General features: G+C 43.8%; 1 protein-coding gene across 5 annotated transcripts in view; it reads right to left on the bottom strand.

Annotated features, from left to right (window-relative positions):
- Positions 1–19,924, bottom strand: part of RASSF4 (Ras association domain family member 4) — a 395,766-nt gene that overhangs the window by 120,826 nt on the left and 255,016 nt on the right. The gene's annotated exons all lie outside the window — the stretch shown is intronic.

Genomic DNA, 19,924 nt, shown 5'->3' with positions numbered 1-19,924 from the left:
CCATTTAAGGCTTAACTTAATCCCAATTGACTATGACTAGCATTAGTTTGCGAATGCAATCAAGCCTCAACTTCTACTAATAAAGCGATACTGATGGTAAGACTGCATAGAAGTTTGTTTTATACTCTTAGCACTGCAAACTGCAAGACCCTCGTGGGTAGGGCTGGCATGAATCTAGCTCTAGAGCTTGGGGGTATTTTCATGATTGTTGGGACCCAACACATGATCATGTTCAGAAAAGCTACATTGTTAATATGGAACAGAAGTTAGAACGGAACTGAGCTCTACAACTTTGGACAGGAACGACATTTCCAAAGCTGCTCCTCACAAAGCTCCTCCAAGCAAATATAGCTTTAAATAAAGGTGTAGCTGAAGTAAAGGAGGATATTTTATTGATCTATCTGGGTTTAACAAAAACAGTTTTTAAAGAGAAAATAAATGTAAGTGCATTTTTTATTTTTTAACAGATAATAAAATGATTTACATAATTAGAGCTCTCTCACATCAAATTGAGAATTGTGCATGAGAAGGCGGAGGAGTGGGGCAACTAGTAAAAAGATTGGCAGAAGGACTGCTTGGGCGGTGACCAAATGATATATATGTCTGGTTTGCTGTCCTGTAATTAAAGCAGCAAAGGAGAGAACATCGCTAAATCCACTCAAAAGCTGTTGTCTGTGTAAAGTGATGTTGGTGTCATTGGAGAGAACATGGACTAGAGGGGTTGTGCTGTTTTACCCTTTTTTTTTAAATTTTCTCTCATCAAGAAAGATTGGACAAACTAGGCTTATTTTTAGCTTACAAAAAGATGACTGAGAAGTGACCTGATTAACATGTACAATTGCAAATAAAAGTTTGGCAAATGCTTTACACCTCTCTGATGCTGCAGCTGTCCTGTTTTAAGGCTTCATATCAATAGAAATCATGGGGCTCCATGTAAAACTCATACTGGGGCCCAAACCATTTTAGTTATGCCACTGCTTGTAAGGTTTTTTTTTTCTTGCCTTCCTCTGGATCAACTTGGATATACATAGTAACATAGTTAGTTACATAGTTAGTTTAGTTGAAAAAAGACATTGGTCCATCGAGTCCAACGGAATAAAAAATAAAATAAATAAATTATTGAGTATATTTTATGTACCTTTCTCTCCTGCACCTTCACATCTCCCAGTTGATTCAGTGGAAAGTAAAAAAAAAACCCTTACAAGGCTTAGGTCAATTAACCCTTAAAGGGAAAAAGATGTGGCCTCACAAGTGATTTATACAGAAGGAGTAGTATACTAGCATCTCTTGATTTTATTTCCCATTTTATGCATCTAAGATTTTTATTTGCTTTATCTGCTGCTGTGTGGCATTGAATACGGGTGTTTAACTTGTTATCAATCAGCATTCCCAACAGCAAGGTGGATGGGGATCCAGAATGTGCTGTTACAACAGCCTCTCTGGATGTTATATAACATGGTTTATATTTTATTGCAATAGGATATTACAGTTCCCCTGAAAAATGTAGCTAGTTAGCATGCCCCAATGTCCCTCCTGGCACAGCAGCCATTTTGTAAATTATTCAGTTACTAGGCATTAAGACCACCCATTTAAAATGGGCTCTAGGGCTCAGCCGCAACCCCCCTCACCACCACTTTGCTTGGCATGCAAGCTGTGCTCTCTGCTGTGTGCCCACACTCCCGGGTGCACTCCCCCTGCACCCATCCTCCTGCTCTCCATCATCAGCCCGCATGCCACACATGCACAATAGTGCAAACACACGGACAGGTGACTACGCATGGACAGAGGGAGTTTATTATATAGCATAGATTTGAGTCAGTTGGTGAGGTAATCCTGTTATACCTTATAGACAAATGGTCTTTTTCCTATGGAATAGCTCTAAAAACATCCTTGTATGCTTTTTATTCAAGTAAAGTCTTCTTTCATCGAGTAAACCTGCCTGTGGAGATTTCTGAGCAGACATATTGCTATACAGACTGAGTCTTCTGACATAAACATCACACATAAAGCAGGAATAAAGACAGGACAGAGAGGCTTCTCTCTACTGTCATAATTACCCATTCAGGGCACTTTTTTCCCTACAGCAACACTTAAAGTGTCTCGTGGTGACACCTATGAAATATACAGGGATGTCTACCTTTTTCTCAGAAAGCTGATGCCAAAGTTAACATGTGGATTGTCAGGGTCCCTCCTGTAGCGTGTTCTGTCCGTTGCAGTGGAGCTGCAAACGGACAGTTCTGGCTTATCTGCTTGCATTCGGTTGTGCATTTGCAATAAGTCTCATTGTCATTTGAAATCACTCTGCAGTTCTGGGCAGCTCAGGATGCTGTCATCATTCCACCAATTGCTTGCTACAGCTGAGCTGCGGCCAGATAGCCTTGGATTTCCTTCATGCGTATTGTTACATAATACTGCATGTATTTCTTATGGGAGTCCTTTGCAATCACAGCCATTCAGCTGTGTGGAAATTTGCATGCTTGCATCCATTGGTTGATGCCGGCATAAAAGTCTGCCTCCCATTTTAGACTTTGCCTGACATAGCGGTCAGTATGCTGGTCTGCTGGGCATTTTGTCACTCTGTAAAAGATCTGTTATTGTAGTTCAATGCGACCTTATTACTTGTGCCTTTGCTAGTTTCTTGATAAATATATATGCAGACTTGCTAATATATATTTATCCGTTAGTTAAGCCGTTTGTTATTTTTCTGTATTATTGTGTATTGCCTTGTTTCCATGCCTGATGGACATTCGCTGCATCCGTGGTGGGTCAGTGAAGTCCACCATCCTGATAGCTTGGATTCTGCCATTACCACGTTGGTGACTGGTAGTATTCCTGCTACTCTAGTTCTGAGAACGTAACTATAGGCTGCAGTTGCTTTTAGTTACATTCTTTCCTGTAGTCTTGCCTGTGTGGATGCTTGCTGGTGACTGTTGTTAGCCTGCTTGCTCTGCTTCTGTGGACATGACTGTGAGCTGCGGTTGCTACTAGTTACGCTCCAATCTATAGTCCTGTCATGTACCTGTCTGAATGCTTGCTATCGCTAAGGTAGCGCAACATCGCACTGCGCTGCCGTTGTGTCTTATTTGTAGCGATATCGGATGCCCAGAGCTGCAGTTGTTCTGGGCAACCTGTGTAGGCTCTTCCATTATTCAGCTACCAGCCTTGTTGCTCTGGGTGGTCAAAGTATAGGCCCCAGGCATTACATGGATATTGGGATATGCAGGAAGTTAAGGTTGTTGCCTATATTAGCCTAACCTCTAAGAAGAGGAGCTTGTCTCTGGGAGGATCAGCTGATGGCTGAGGGAGGATCAGCTGATGGCTGAGTGAGAGGACGGAAGATACTGTTCCTCCACGCTGGATCCTGGTCTGCTATTCAAGGGCTGCAATCTTAGCCTGCAATCTTAACCTGATACTATGACAGTATGACAGCACCAGCACTGCAACATAGCACAGCGTGATGGTCTCAGTAGCTCTATTCACTCTATTGTAATAGGAGACGTGTAATAGGAGACGGCTTGGAGAGGAAGTGGAAAGTGGAAAGTCCTGTGAAGTCCTGTGGAGGGGAAGTGGCTGCTGAGGGAGATGTGTATGAGCTGCAGCTGGTGAAGGGGATCCCGTGAGAGGTGAGAGGACACTGTGAAACGGTTCCCCTGTGTTGGATCTTGGACCTGCCACCCTGCTTCTCCCGTCCAGCAGTACCAGCTGCCGCAACTGCTCAGCAAACTTAGCACACTCCTGGTGCAGTGCAGTATAGCGTGGTGTAGCGCTCGATATAGCCCCTGGCTTGAATTCAGCTGGAGAGGTATGCCCCCTAAAATCCCAAAGGCTCGTCAGACACAGATACAACACACAAGTGCACAGATACAACACACAAGTGCAGGCTCTGTCACTCAGCCTGACTCTCGGCCAGAGACCCGGCTGTTTACAGCGCAGCAGTCTCAGTCTCAAGTTTCAGGAGCAGTATAAAGTACTTCAGGTTGCCCAAATAAATCAAACAATGGCTGCACAAGTTGATCAAACAATGGCTACACAGCATACTGCGCAAGTTACCACTGAGGGCACTGTCTCTGATAAAAATACTGTTGTTGATAACATTGTTAAAAATAAAGAGACAGTTGCTGAGACAGTGAAGGACACTGGAAATGAGACATCTGGGTATGAGGCATTGCTACTGGCCTTTCAGAGCTGCAGAGATCATCTTACTGTTAAAATCGACCATATTCAAGCTGGTGTCGGTCTGATCAGGCAGGACTTGGATAAAATCCGTGAGAGGCTGAGTACAGGTGAACAGCGGATATCGGTGGTGGAGGATGCTTCTTTAAAAAATACTAAAAATGTACAAGATCTGCAGCGGCGGGTAGCTAAATTGGAGTTCAGAGCAGAGGATGCTGAAAACCGGAACCGCCGCTGTAACATCTGCATCATTGGATTACCAGAGGGTGAGGAGGGACGGGCGCCAGCAGAGTTTACAGAAGGTTTTATTAAAAAAGTTCTGCCGCATGCTACTCTATCAGCTTTCTTTGCTATAGAGAGAGCTCATCGTATCCCTGGTCGTCCCCTACCGGCAGGATCTCCACCACGAACACTCATCTTGAAGGTTCTGAACTTTCGCGACCGGGATGCAATATTGGCGGAGGCAAGAAAGGTCGGCCCTATTCCCTATAGCAACTCAAAGATTTCGTTCTATCCAGATTATACTGTTGAGACGCAACGCCTCAGGAAGTCTTTTGATGAGGTTAGAGCCCGCCTTCGAGGAAAAAATATCAAATATTCTACCATTTTCCCCGCAAAGTTACGAGTACAGGATGGTGAGACTGTCCGCTTTTTCACCAAACCAGATGATGTATCAGACTGGCTGGACTCCATACATTGAGATCTGTTGGAACCTATTATCTGGAGGCGGTAACGTATGAACTTATTAATTCGTTACTGTGATAATGTGACTGCTGTTGCTTTATTGAACTTTCGTTCAATACTGCTTCGATGCTTGCACTACTGCTTTTCCAGAACTATATGACGCTAGGAACTGTGATACACATATTTACATGTTAATGAATTACTTCTACATGCTTGCCTTAATCGCCAGCTCTATATGTTGGCTATGAGAGGCTAAGATGCGCTGGCTATGATGCTGGACTTGCTTGCTTGTACTATTGTTGCTCTGAATTTTGCAGCATATAGACCCTCCAAGCCCTTTTGCTCGCCTTGTTTGTTACTATTTGCTGTGCTGTGCGTGCTGCTGTACTAGGCATGTTCATTTGTATATTATGTCTGATGCAAGATATAACTTGTTAACTTGTTAGGATATGAGCTGTCGGGATAATTTTTGTTTATTATATGTACACTATGCAGCCTACTTAATGCACCCTGCAGTCCTATTACAGGATGTTTATAATTTTTTATACTCTAGGATATTTAGGTATTGGGGAATAAAGTTTATGTTTGGGGTTACTGTATCAGATGCAGCATTTGTTAGATGTTTTCAAGTGGAGGAAGTACTGGTAAGGGGTACTATTGCGTTTAGTTAATGGGTTGTGGGAAGGAATGTAGGTTGCTTCATGCTGGGGAAGTAACAGGGGGGGGGTTAGGGAGGGGATGGGATTTGGGTTCAGTGCACTACAGAGCTTAGCCATGTCTTCCGCAAGGGTCCATGGGTGGATGATCTGGGAGAGGACTAGAATTTTGATTTCTTCATTAAAGTATGTCACATAGGGGACAATCAATATTAATAGTATCGTGGAATGTTAGAGGCCTTAATGATAAAATCAAGCATTCCCTGATTCTTAACTATCTTAAGCAGCGTCGACCACATGTGTGCCTCCTTCAGGAGACACACTTACAAGGTGGACGAACAGTAGCAGTTAAAAAGCCCTGGGTATCTTCACATTACCATTCAACCTATTCATCCTATTCTCGGGGGGTCTGTGTTTAGATAAACAAACCTTTAAATTTTGAACTAATGGCTCTCAAATCGGACCCTTGCGGGAGATATATTATAATGCATGCCAAAATACAGCAATTGGAATATGTTATCGTGACCGTATACCTTCCACCTCCAGGGGATTTAAAGGGACTCCGAGCAGTGCAGAAAGGGCGACGATTTAGGTGTCGCCAGAAAGAGGAGAAAGAGAGCTTTAAAATGATATCCATCTTTCCATAGTTGCTTGTATTACACAGGACGACACTTTCCCCAGCAGCTCCATTCAGCAGAAAAAGTCGCCTTGTGTAATACAATGTAACTATGGAAAGATGGATATCATTTTAAAGCTCTCTTTCTCCTCTTTCTGGCGACACCTAAATCGTCGCCCTACGCCTTTTAGTTTTCTCTATTTTCGTGATTGAAATCGCGGTCGTGGCAATTTCAATCGCGAAAATAGCGAAAACTAAAAGGAGTAGGGCGGCGGTTTATATATCATTGGAAAGAGAAGAAAGAGAGCTTTAAAATGATATGCATCTTTCCATAGTTTCTGCACTGCTCGGAGTCCCTTTAACTTTATTACAGGAGATTGTTGGTATAGTGGGGCAATTTCCTGCTACTAGAGTGATATTAGCAGGGGATCTGAATTCAACCATGTATGCGGAAGATAGAATCCCCAATGTGGGAAGATATACTGGTGAACTTAAGAGGTGGGCGGAACCTCTTGACATGACGGATGTGTGGCGTTGGAAAAACATGGAGATGCCGGGATTTACGTGCCAATCCTCCACGCATCGTACCATATCAAGAATCGACTACTTTTTCTGCTCCAGGGAAGATCTTTCTAGTATTTCATCCATTGATCGCCTTCCATGGGCAGTCTCTGACCATGCTCCTTTGCAGCTTACTTTGAACATTGCTGGTAGGTCCGGGACTGCCATATGGAGGCCATCAGGGGCATGGGTTCAGGACAATGATGTCCAAAAGGAAATTGCTGTGGATCTATCCACTTATTGGAATACGAACCCTGGGTCTGCCACTAAATGGGATGCTTTTAAGGCCTTTGCAAGAGGCTCGTATAATTCAGCTATTAACCTCCTTGGCGGTCTGATTCTTTCCAGATTATAGGGTCTAAAAGCGGTGCAATTTTTTTTTCACTCTTTCAGACCCTAAAACCTGAGAAAAATCATTCTGGCAGGGAGATCTGCAGCAAAATAAAAAAAAAAATTACCTTCCTGGGCTCCTGGGCTGCAGTTTTCTCTTTGCCCACAAGATGGCGCTAATATACATATAAACGAACTTCTCTATATTTCTCTTATATAGAGAAGTTCGTTTTCAATGTTAGCCCCGCCCCCGATGACGTCACGCTGCCACCACCGCTCTGCTGCCACCACCACGGCTGCGCTGCTCCAACTGGCTGCCGGGTCCCCGGAAGAATAGCGGGGACATGGGGGATCCCGGCGGCCAGGGAAAGACCCCACACTGCCGGGGAGAGAGGCTGGAGTCCCGCTGCGCAGCGAGATCGCGCGCGGGACTCCACAACTAAAGGTAAAGCTCTGCAATGCCTACCCCGACCTGAGCTCGGGATCACCGATAGCAGCTGCTTTTTTCAACCCCGAGCTCAGGTCGGGAAAACCGGCAAGGAGGTTAATAGGGTTAGAAAACAAAGGAAGTCTCGGCTAGTGCTAGCAGTGAATGAGGCAGGGGAGAGAGAACTGGAATTTTGTAAAGATCACTCAAATAGCTCATTTAATAGATGGAGAGTATCACAAGTCAAGGTAAATTTAATTGAAACTGAACTAACTAAAAAATACCTTCTTGAGGAAAGACATAAGACTTTTGATCAGGGGGAACATTGTGGGAGTCTTCTGGCACGACTGGCTAGAGAACAACAACCCAAAACAAACATTTCACGCATTGAAAATCGAGGAGGGGTTGAGACTGGGGAGCCTATTGAAATTAAGCAAGCCTTTAAAGAATAATATAAGTTACTATATTCGACTAGAGCAAAATATGATCTTTCGGAATTACGACTATATATGGATGGGGTTAGAGTTGAGCTGAAATTTTCGTAATTTCGCATTACTATAATTACGCATGCGAAATTTGCGATTACGATGCGAAATTAGCGTAGCGAAATTGCCATTAAAATCGTAATTGAAAATACCGTAAGCGTAATTTTCAACGCGAAATTTCGCGTTTCGTTCATGCCGTAATTTCGCATTAAACGCTACCGTAATTTCGCGTTAAACCGTAACGCTCCGTATAATATAAAAAAGCCGCCGACTTTAAGGGTTAATAGCAAAGCCCCCTTAAATGCTAAGAGCCTCAAATTTGGAGAATATATTAAGGAGATCAGGAGGAATAAGAGGAAAAATTTTTTTTTCAAAAAGACCTTATAGTTTTTGAGAAAATCGATGTTAAAGTTTCAAAGGAAAAATGTAAACATTTAAAAACCCGCCGACTTTAACGGTTAATAGCAAAGCCTGCTTAAAGTTTAGGAACACCAAATTCCCAGGGTATATTAAGGGGATCAGTGGGAATAAGAGGAAAATTTTTTTTTTTCAAAAAGACCTTATAGTTTTTGAGAAAATCGATTTTTAAGTTTCAAGGGCGAAAATGTCTTTTAAATGCGGAAAATGTCAGTTTTTTTTGCACAGGTAACAATAGTGTATTATTTTCATAGATTCCCCCAAGTGGGAAGAGTTTTACTTACTTCGTTCTGAGTGTGGGAAATATAAAAAAAAAACGACGTGGGGTCCCCCCTCCCAGACCTCTTTAACCCCTTGTCCCCCATGCAGGCTGGGATAGCCAGAATGCGGAGCACCGGCCGCGTGGGGCTCCGCACCCTGACTATACCAGCCTGCATGGTCCATGGATTGGGGGGTCTCGGAAGGGGAGGGGCAGCCAAGCTTTCCCCTCCCCCTCCGAGCCCTTGTCCAATCCAAGGACAAGGGGCTCTTCTCCACCTCCGATGGGCGGTGGAGGTGGAGGCCGCGATTTCCTGGGTGGGGGGTTCATGGTGGAATCTGGGAGTCCCCTTTAAAAAGGGGTCCCCCAGATGCCCACCCCCCTCCCAGGAGAAATGAGTATAGAGGTACTTGTAGTACCCCTTACCCATTTCCTTTAAGAGTTAAAAGTAAATAAACACACAAACACATAGAAAAAGTATTTTAATTGAACAAAAAACATAACCACGAAAAAAGTCCTTTGATATTCTTAATTAACCATTAATACTTACCTGTCCCTTTAAATAAATGATCCCACGCAATATCCTCGGAAATGTTCTATCAGTTACAATGTAACAAAGTTATTATGTAACAACTTTGTTACATTGTAACTACGCCGCACCCGGGTCATTACGCTCATCTCTAGATGGGGTCCCTCTTCCACGACTGACAGCGGCACAGACAGAATCACTTAATTTAGATATCACGCCTGATGAAGTTGAAATTGCTATTGCAACCCTACAGAATGGCAAAACACCGGAATTAGATGGTATTCCGGCAGAATACTACAAGGTTTATAAGGAAGACGTTAGCAAGACGTTAGCCGAATTGTACAATTATATGCGTATTCACCAGACAATCCCTGATTCCATGAGACAGGCTCTCATTGTTATACCTAAAAAGGATCGGGACTCTATACAGTGTATACTGCCCTATTTCCCTCTTAAACACAGACATAAAAATCCTTGCCAAAGTACTGTCCCGGAGACTATCTCAGGTGATAGAGACCCTTGTTCATCAAGATCAGACGGGGTTTATGCCGGCTAGGGGAACAGACGTCAATTTAAGAAGACTCTATACCAATCTCCAAATTAAACATGGCAATGCAGGGACTAGAATAATTGCGACACTTGACGTCGAAAAGGCGTTCGATTCTATTGAATGGCCATATCTATGGGAGGTCTTGGGAAGGTTTGGAATTGGGGAGAAATTTACAACCTGGATCAAACTTTTATATCAGTCACCAGTAGCACGGGTCCACACGAACGATTAAATTTCAGAACCATTCTTACTTACACGGGGAACTCGGCAGGGGTGCCCGTTGTCCCCTCTCTTGTTTGCACTGGCGATAGAGCCAGTGGCTGTTATGATCAGGAAGGATGAGGAGATCCGGGGACTTCTGAGGGGAGGACTGGAGGAAAAAGTTGCACTTTATGCAGATGATATGCTATTGTTCCTTCAGGATCCGGGCTCCTCCCTTCAGAGGTCCCTTAGGGTCCTGGAGGAATTTGGTAGATTCTCTGGAGTAACTATTAATTGGGATAAATCCCTTTTGTATGCAATTGATACATCTGCATTGTCCTCTGCAATCCCCGTGGGTATGAAATGGACAACAAACTTTAAATATCTTGGGATTCAAATTGACAAAAATCTACATAATTTTATTCCCCTTAATTTACAGCCTATTATTGATCACTACTCTCGGCGGTGTCAGGTGGGGAGAAAGCTGCCGCTGTCAGTCGTGGGACGGGTGAACCTGTTCAAAATGATTTTTCTTCCTAGATTCAACTACATATTTAGGCAATCCTCTGTCTGGATCCCTAAGCCCATTTTTTTAAAAATTGACTCTATAACATCCGACTTTTTATGGTCGGGAGGGCCCGTTAGGATGTCCCTTTCTATACTGCAGCTTCCAGTGGACGCTGGGGGTTTAGCGCTACCCAATCTGTTTAACTATTTCCTATCAATCTTAGTTACTATTAGATGGTGGTTCGCCCAGGATCAGCGAAATACAGCGACTACACTGGAGGCTGCAGTGGTTGGTTCATATGAATCTCTGACAAATTTGCCATTCAGGGGGGTTATTAGATATTCAGAGATTACTATATCAATGTGTACCACCATTAAAGCATGGGATACAGTAAGGGCTAAATTACATAAACCTGGTACAATGTCACCATATACACCACTCTGGGGTAATCCGAGATTGAAAGGATAGAAAAACAATGTAATCCGAGATTGAGTCATTTTACGGTTATCCCAGACCCTCAACTCTGGGCAGGATTCGGAATTAGGCAGGTAGAGCACTTGGCTCCTCAGGGAGTGTTGCAGTCCTTTAATGTACTTAAGTCCCTGTTTAAGTTACCAAACCATATGTATTTTCGGTATATACAAATACGGCATGCCTGGAGTGTCCAGTTCCCGGGTGTTTGGGTATGGGAGTCAGACACTCTAGAACGCCTTCTGATTCGGCAGAGGGTGGAAAGGCCTCTTTCAGAGATATATTCTATTCTGATGCCTGTATCTTGTACAAGATTGGATGGTGCACGTGAAAAATGGTCCCTGGATGTCGGCCCACTCTCAGATGTGGAGTGGATGGATGTATTAAGGGCAATGCATGGTATTTTGATTTCTGCGGTGGATAGATTTGTACATTTAAAACTTATCTATCGGGCATATTATACCCCCCAACAGCTACATGGTTATTATCCAGAAAGGTCAGATAGGTGCCCTAAGTGTAAGGTGGCAGAGGGAAACTTCTTTCATATGATTTGGAACTGCCCGGTTATTACAAACTATTGGTCCGATCTGGCCCATATTATGACAGGGGTAATGGGAGAGAGGGTGGTGGTTGACCCTAGATCTCTTTTGTTGGGTTTATATATAGACTCTAATATTTCTCCCCAAGGCATTGCCATGGTACAGTTGATGAGCTTCTATGGAAGACGGGAGGTTTTTTATAGATGGGGCAGTGATACTCCTCCTTCTGTCTCTTCATGGGTTAAGAGAATAAATGGGGCCATGGTGTTGTACAAACTTACATTTCTCAAGCGTAAATGCCCTGAAAAATTTGAGAAGATGTGGCAATGTTGGATTGAATATATCAACAACAACGTTTTAGACAACCCTACTTAATTGAAGGCTCTGGGTGTATGTTGCAATAAGTTACTATTCTAATATACAGAGTTGTTGTTACGAGTTCTTCGTTGCTCTAAGTTGCACTGAACCCAGGGAGGGTGGGATGGGAAGGGATTGATTGATGTTAATATATAATACTGTAATGTTTATTGCTGGTCTTTTTTTTTTTTTCTTCCTCTCAAAATTTCAATAAATTTCAACTTTAAAAAAAAAAAAAGAAGAGGAGCTTGATTGCTTTGGAGGCACATAGAGCTAAAATATTGCATTTCACATTGATACATTTCAGGACCTTAGTGAGGGACTCAAAAAAGGGTACTCCATATGTCATTTAACTGGTTCTCAGTTCAGTTATAAATCTCCTTATATTCCATCACTATCTGGGTCATTTCAAGCTATGGAATTATTTTTACAAGAGCATGACCTATAAGCCCACAGGGCATAATGAGTTAGTTTGCTGAGCAATGGATTTTGTTTTGAACAATAACTGTTTTGGGGAGATCCATGGGGACACTGTGTGCTCCTGCTTATTAATCTTGGCATCTTGTTCTCTGGGAAAGACAATTGTCTATCTGGACCCAGAATTCTGGATCCGCGTCACCATCTGGATTTATTACATACAGCTGAAGTGCTAATGATGTGTCGCAGAAATTATATTGAAATGAACAATTTCATTGAACACTTACATTAAAACTATCACAGCATAAAAATGAATGTTCACATACAGTGAAGAAGCCATTGTGTCTCTGGATCTATATTTAGGGACTGAAGGTAATGACATAATTACGTCATCTAACTGTAAATCCAGGGCATATAATGGTCACCTCTATGCTTCCATCTAAAAGGAGGATACCTGCAAAAAAAACTGCATGGCGAAACAAAAGTTCTAGAGATAAAGTATATTGTAGGTTGCTATAGAAATATACAAATTGAAAATTTACTTGCATCTTTGCTTCACTCCTTTCCATGTCTCAAGCATCTCTACTTGCCCTTAATTTGATAAATGGCTTTATTGGTCAATAAAGTAGCTCTGATGCTCAACTCACTTTAATTATGAGATTCCAGCAGCTTAAATCTGTGGAATTATTCAGTTCTAGAAATAAACCTGTCCATTAAAAAGCGGGCGCTAGTGTTCTGCCGTGACCTCCCTCACCCCCTTCTCCCACCTTACCCAAGCAAAACTGACGCAACCGCTGGGCTCCTGCTCGTGCATTGATTCACTCCCCGACACGTGCGCATTTCTGTGCTCCCCAACACGTGAGCATGGCTGCGCTCCCTGAAGCGCACACACAGCTGCGCTTCACCAACGCATGCACTTCTGCCTGCACCCGTCCGCCAGCGGTCCCAAGTCCGCACATGCGCAGTGGCACAAATGCATGGATACAGGGACATGAAAAATGTAGAGTCACAGGGGTTTTATTATATAGGATTTACATATAGTTTTAACATAATTTTTAAAGACGTTATCCCCTTGACATGAATTTTTAAACATATATTTATTTTCAACTGACTAGGTTTGTAGCAGGATTACTTTTACAAGTATTGTTATATTTTTGATCCTGCAAAAAAATCTTTAGTACACACTTTGTACATTGTATTATTATTATTTATTGGATTTATATAATGCCAACATATTCTGCAGCGCTGTACAATACATAGGGTTACAGACAATGATAACAGGGGTGACCGACCGCACAATACAGGTAATAGACAATAGCTACAACAATACAGGTAATAAGCAATAAGATACACAATACAGTGCCAGATCAGACACTAGAGTGTTAGTGCTAATAATACAAGTTTACATATTCTGGGCATGATACACAAGGGGAGAGGTCCCTGCCAAAGGTTTACAATCTAGAGAGAGGGGTTGTAGTGGCTGTTGTGTAGCCAGAATTAGAAAGCCAATTATGTGAAAGAAATGTCAAACACCATATAGAACAAAATTTCCTGTAACGTGTGACATTCAAGGTTATCAGTAATGTCTAGTCCAGAGTCCTGGGATATGTGTGAAAGTGATTTTTTTCACAATTTAGTGACATTGAAAGCAAAACTAACCAGTGTTCAGAACAATACACATCCTTCCCTTGATCAATATGAATAGGAAAATTACCAGAGCGTGCTGGACAAAAGCCACATCTCACTTGTCTGCAATGAATAATTCTCCTTGCGGAAAATATCTGATTGTTTAGCTATCAGTGACAATGCATTTTGTTTCAGAAGAATTCTGAGAAAACCCTTTGCAAGGCTGATTCAATTGATTAATTGTACAAAAGTACAAACTGTAATAAATTGGTAGTTCTGCACCACAAATACAAACAAACGAGAAACGGGGCTTTCTTAGAATCAATATTTTCTTATTATTATTTATTCTTAATTTGTAATGTCTTCAAACTGCGGTGGATACAAAACCAGACCTTCACTTCATATAAAAAGACTGCCTGACACGTGTTTCATGGCCAAAAGCCGCTTCCTCAGAGGAAAACTGTATACAAACAGCTGTTAAAAAACATATAAATCAAAATGCATACCATTAGAGACCTATGTGCATATCGGGATAAGAGACCAATCCACAAAAATCAAATGTGTAATATCTATCTTACCCGTGGGCCTACGATCAATGGTACCACAATCTAGAAAATGTACTTTTCAATGTGCTTTTCAATGACTATATGCTACACTGTATGCAAAGCAACAAGTGGGTACCATGAGGTGCCGCTCTTCCCATCTGTTGCGTTATTGTAACAGGCCAATGTGAACATAGTCTAAACCTTACCTCACCCCCTATTCTGTGCCTAGCCTCACCTTGTTGACATTTTTGTTGTTAACAGAACCATTAACCCCTTTATTACCACTATACATTTGATAACCTTAACTTAGACCTAAGGCTAAATTCACACTACGCTGGATGAACAAAGGTGCATTCAGTGTATCCTGGTCAGATATGCTATGCCCAGTCTGTGTCCCAGTGCTCGGAGACTACTTCACATTATGCACCATTGTAGATTCTGTCCACTACTGCCATTTGAGTCTACTGCTGCTGCCACCATTCTGGTCCACCACCACTCAGCTCCACTGCTCTACATAAGCAGTGGTATAGAGATAGGAGACTCAGCAGAAGAATCAGACTTCCACTGGATTGCAATAGACCAATAGGAATCCTCTCTTACCAGGGAGGATTCTCATTGGTCCACCACTCACGGAACTTATGAGAATCCTCCATAGGAATAAGCATTCTGATTCAGAACAAAACAACAATTTCAAGCTCAGTAGATGACGGCAGGGGGTTAACTCAGTGATCTGCAAACTTGGCTCCCCAGCTGTCAAGGAACTACAAGACCCACAATGCATTTGCCTTTATGAATCATGACTGTGGCTGTCAGACTCCTGCAATGCATTGTGGGACTTGCAGTTGCTTAACAGCTGGAGAGCCAAGTATGCAGATCACTGGGTTAACTTATCCTTGATGTCACCCTCCGCAGTGCATTCCAGCTATCCAGCTACTTCCCCTGTATGGGAGAAGTTAGTATACAAATCAGAGCCCTGGCAGAAGCATTAGGCTCCCATTGGATTGCAGCAGACCAATGGGAATCCCTCCCCAGTGTGGACTAAGCATGAGCGTTCCGTATCAGAGCACTGTTCTAAATGTTTCAGAATAGAACAAGAATTTCAATTCTAGTGGATCACTGCAGGGGGGGGGGGGGGGGGTTAACTCATTCTTGATGCCACCTCTGTGCGCTACCATCCAAGGTGCATTCCAGCTCTCCAGCTACTTCCTCCTTCCAGCTGGAGGGGTGGAGTGACAGGAGGGGCAGTGGAACTGAAGGCAGAATATGATGAAAGACAAGGTGACGTAAGACAGGTAAATAATGAAACTTCAGGAATGTTTGCAGAAAACAGCCTAGTGAGAATGGACACTGTCCATTCCATAGGCTTTCATTGATTCAGCTGGCATCTGCAACATCTGCGGTGTACAGAAAAATCTTGCAGGTCAGGACTTTGCACTCTGATTCTCTAGTGTGAACGGATCCTATACTTAACATAGAATCTGTGAACAGGTCCACCGCCTGTCAGCTATTCTCCTGCACTGGCCAGGCACTTGCTAGCACTCAGGACCAGCAATGGACATGTGCCCCCCATGGAGACAAATCTGAGTGCGGCCGCAGTTCTCTGTCACCGGGTAATGCCACCGCATGTCAGTGCTCGAAACTCATGATGTTACAAGCACTGAATGAGGCTTAAACACAAATTGCAATGGCAAGCGACAGACGGAAAGCTGATCTGCTCAGCAAGTGTGCAGCTCAATCTCCCATCTGAAAGAGGCCTAATGGACCCAGTATCGATATATATGACACATAGGTAATGAAAGATGTTGTTCATTGAACTGACACTTGTTCAATTTATTTTTTTACTTATTTTTTTTACAAGAGCAATATATCCTAAAATCTAAGTTTGTGTTGCACTCTCCTGAAAACCTACCTACCGTACTTCATCTCTTGTTCTTCCACTTAAGGTGCCCATCAACGCAGTGGCGAAAAGATCACCATGGCAGCCATAGCATCTGCTATGGGGCCCATAGCCAAGGGGGACCCAGAGGCAATGATCAGCTGTGATTTTTACTCGGGGACTACCTAATACTGGGGGTACCTCTGGCTACCAATACTGGGGGGTTGTCTAGTTCTAAGGGGCACCACAGGCTACCAGAAATTGGTATGTGTGGGAGGGCGGAAAAAGGTACCGTGTGTATGTATGTGTGTGTGTGTGTGTGTGTGTGTGTGTGTGTGTGTGTGTGTGTGTGTGTGTGTGTGTGTGTGTGTGTGTGTGTGTGTGTGTGTGTGTGTGTGTGTGTGTGTGTGTGTGTTGCTATGGGGCCCCATGGTTTCTACTCTAGCTACACCCCAGCATCAACGGTAAGGTTTTTAGTGAACAATCATATTATTGAATGAAAACAGAGAAGCTGGTGGGTCCAATAGATCCTGAAAGATTGTATTTCAAATGATTTTATCAAAAAACTGGTCAATCTGCATGGCTAAAAATTTCACAGATATGAATTGCAACTGATTTTGGTAGATGGATTCTGCATGCAGCCTCTGATGTGTGCTCAGAGGTACTTTTGCAGCTGCTCAGTGTGTTTCCACAGAAAGGTTGGCAAGTGGTTATCATACCACTTTCCGAACAGGTGTTTGAACTGGCCATTAGACATTCGTTTTTCAGTACTTTTTAAACAGCTTGGCTGCGTTCAGTGCATATTTGTAGGTTACTGCAGTAGAAAAGAGAGGTTCCAGGTTAATCAAGCTCTTGCTATGTGCAAATAGTGCAAAAAAGAGAAGAACTAGGCAGTTTGCCCATTTTGTAATAGTTTCCCCACTTCTCCTCCACTGTTTCTATTAGTTTATGTCAAACAAAATGAATAGGAGTTATGAGTGTTAAAGAGACTCTGTAACAAAATGTTGAGCCTTATTTCTTCTATCCTATATGTTCCTATAGCTGTTCTAATGTGCTCTGTCTTACTGCAGCCTTTCCTATTTGCACAGTGGCTGTATTATCTCTGTTATATGATCTAATCTTCTCCAGGCCCCCTGCACACTCTGTATGGCACACACTAAGCTACTCTCAGTGTATCACTTGCTATGTCTTTTGTTTGTAAACACTGCATAAAAATGGCAATTACAAGCCAGGATCGCAGCAGGGAGAGGCAGAAACAGCACAGATGGGCCCAGGAGAACATAATTAATAGAATGGTATGCTTTTTATTGTAAGAATTTTACAGTACAGATTCTCTTTAAGAAGGATAGAGAACAAAACATGCTAAAAGCAGTTTATGAAATATAGCAGCCAGGGCCGGGCCGAGGCAGAGGCTGGAGAGGCTCCAGCCTCAGGGTGCAGTGTGGGAGGGGGCGCACAATTCATTCAGCTGTCATTCCCAATTGTGTTTGAAGCAGAAATAAATAAGAAAAGAGGATACATGACAGTGACTGCAAGCCAGATAACTAGAGATTAAGGTGTTGGGGAGGTTGGGGGCCTTGGGGCACCTATTAGTCTAATAGCAATCAGTGTGTGACGGCTGGGGTGGGAGGGGTGGGGGGGCGCACTTTGGTGTCTCAGCCTTGGGTGCTGAAGGACCTTGTCCCGCCTCTGATAGCAGCCGAAGAATTAAAGTATAATTTGAATAACCTTTCTTTTCTGCAACAATAGCCCCATAACAGCGAGTACCAGTGAGTGGCTTGTCACCGGTTCCTAGAACCAATTTTACAGTAGGAGGATATGGAAAAGGCAAAATATCTGAATTCTGCATATAACTGCAGTCAGCCCTACTGTTTTTAGATGCGCAGGTCAGAAGCCTTTGCCACCTAAGAGGAGGAGCAACTCATTTATAACAATCCAGTGCTGTTTTGTTGGATCACTAATGTTGTCCAGTATTATCCAGTGTTGTCTATTGGTTAATTCTTTGAACACCGGTAATATTACCGTGCATGCAGAGCAAAGTTACCATTACTTCTGTGCATAAGTGCCATGAGATACGCTAGTTGCATGCCTGCTAGTACCATAACATGCACATTACTACGGTACTCGGGAGAAGTTTGGTCATAGTAATCACTATAGGGACTCGGGAGAAGTTTGGTCATAGTAATCACCAGGGGGTCTTAGGGTCAGGCACCACCAGGGCGGTCTTAAGCCTCATCTACACGCGTAGATGAGGCTCTGATCCGGCGGCTCGGTTAGCCGCCGTATCGCCTCTTCTGCGTCCCCGCGCGTACCCACCGCATCCCCGCTCGCCGCGCATGCACCGGATTCGATTCCCCGCTCATCTTCTGCTCAATTCCCTGCCATTGTCCCCTCGCGGGGTACGAGCAGGAAATCGGCGGTTCGGAGATCCGTCCTGTTGGATCTTATCAATCGAGCCGCATCAGCATCTCGATTGATAAGCCACATCGCCGCCTCATCTACCCGTGTAGATGAGGATTAAGGTTTTGACAACACCAGGGAGGAGAGGTTAGGGTTAGGCACCACCAAGGGGGTCTTAGGGTCAGGCACCACCAGGGAGGGGTTAGGCACCACCAGGGGGGGTTATGGTTAGGCACCACCAGGAGAGAGTTCTGTGTGAGAGTAGGGAGAAGTTAGTTCACAGTAATCACCAGGGGGGGGGGGGGGGGTCTTAGGGTTAGGCACCACCAGGAAGAGACCACTGGGGGGGGGGTAGGCACCATCAGGGGAGGGTTCTGTGTGAGAGTAGGGAGAAGTTATGTCATAGTAATCACTTTTCTCGGCTATATCAAGGGCCCTATTATAGCCCAACAAATAGCCCTTAACTAGGGTGCGTCCTGTCGCCGTTCCTGTTCTCTCTGCATATGAATGCCTGCAGATCCACAGCGGACTCCGTCAAAGTGATCAAATTCGCTGACGACACCACCATTGTCGGCCTCATCACAAAAAATGACGAGGAAGCATACCGCCACCAGGTTGAGAGCATCTGCCACAGGTGCAGGGAGAACGGGCTGGTCCTAAACACGGCAAAAACCGTTGAGGTGATTGCTGCTTTTAGAAAGCACGGCAACACCCCTCCTCCAATCCGTAATGATGACAAAGAAGTTGAAAGAGTTCCCTGTGTCCGACTTCTGGGCACAACCATCTCCAACGACCTGAAGTGGAAGGTCAACACCTCCTCCGTCCAGAGGAAAGCACAGCAGAGGTTATTCTTTCTCCGCCAACTGAAGAAGTTCGGCATGTCCCCAAAACTTCTGACCAACTTCTACTCCGCTACAATTGAATCTGTCCTCTGATCTTCCATCCTAGTCTGGTATGCCAGCTCCTCCGCCAGTGACAGATACAAACTGCAGAGAGTCATCAGATCAGCGGAGAGAATTATCGGAAAACCGCTACCCGCTCTGGACCTCCTCTACCACTCAAGGCTGTGCTCCAGAGCTTTGAGGATTGCAAATGACCCCTCACACCCAGGCAACTGGTTTTTCAGCCAGTTTCCTTTGGGCCGGAGGTATTGGTCCATCTACACCAGGACCACTAGACACAGGAACAGCTTCTTCCCCTCAGCTGTCAACTCACTGAACTCTCTCCACGCACTCCCCACCACAAAGTGACCATGCTGTTGCCGTTGCCGTTGCACATACACATAGCAGCACAAAGC

This window comes from Hyperolius riggenbachi, chromosome 10 (assembly GCF_040937935.1).
Source record: "Hyperolius riggenbachi isolate aHypRig1 chromosome 10, aHypRig1.pri, whole genome shotgun sequence".
NCBI classification, from domain to species: Eukaryota; Metazoa; Chordata; class Amphibia; order Anura; family Hyperoliidae; genus Hyperolius; species Hyperolius riggenbachi.
The sequence above is the reverse complement of the archived record's forward strand: the minus strand, read 5'-3'. Positions and strand labels throughout refer to the sequence as shown.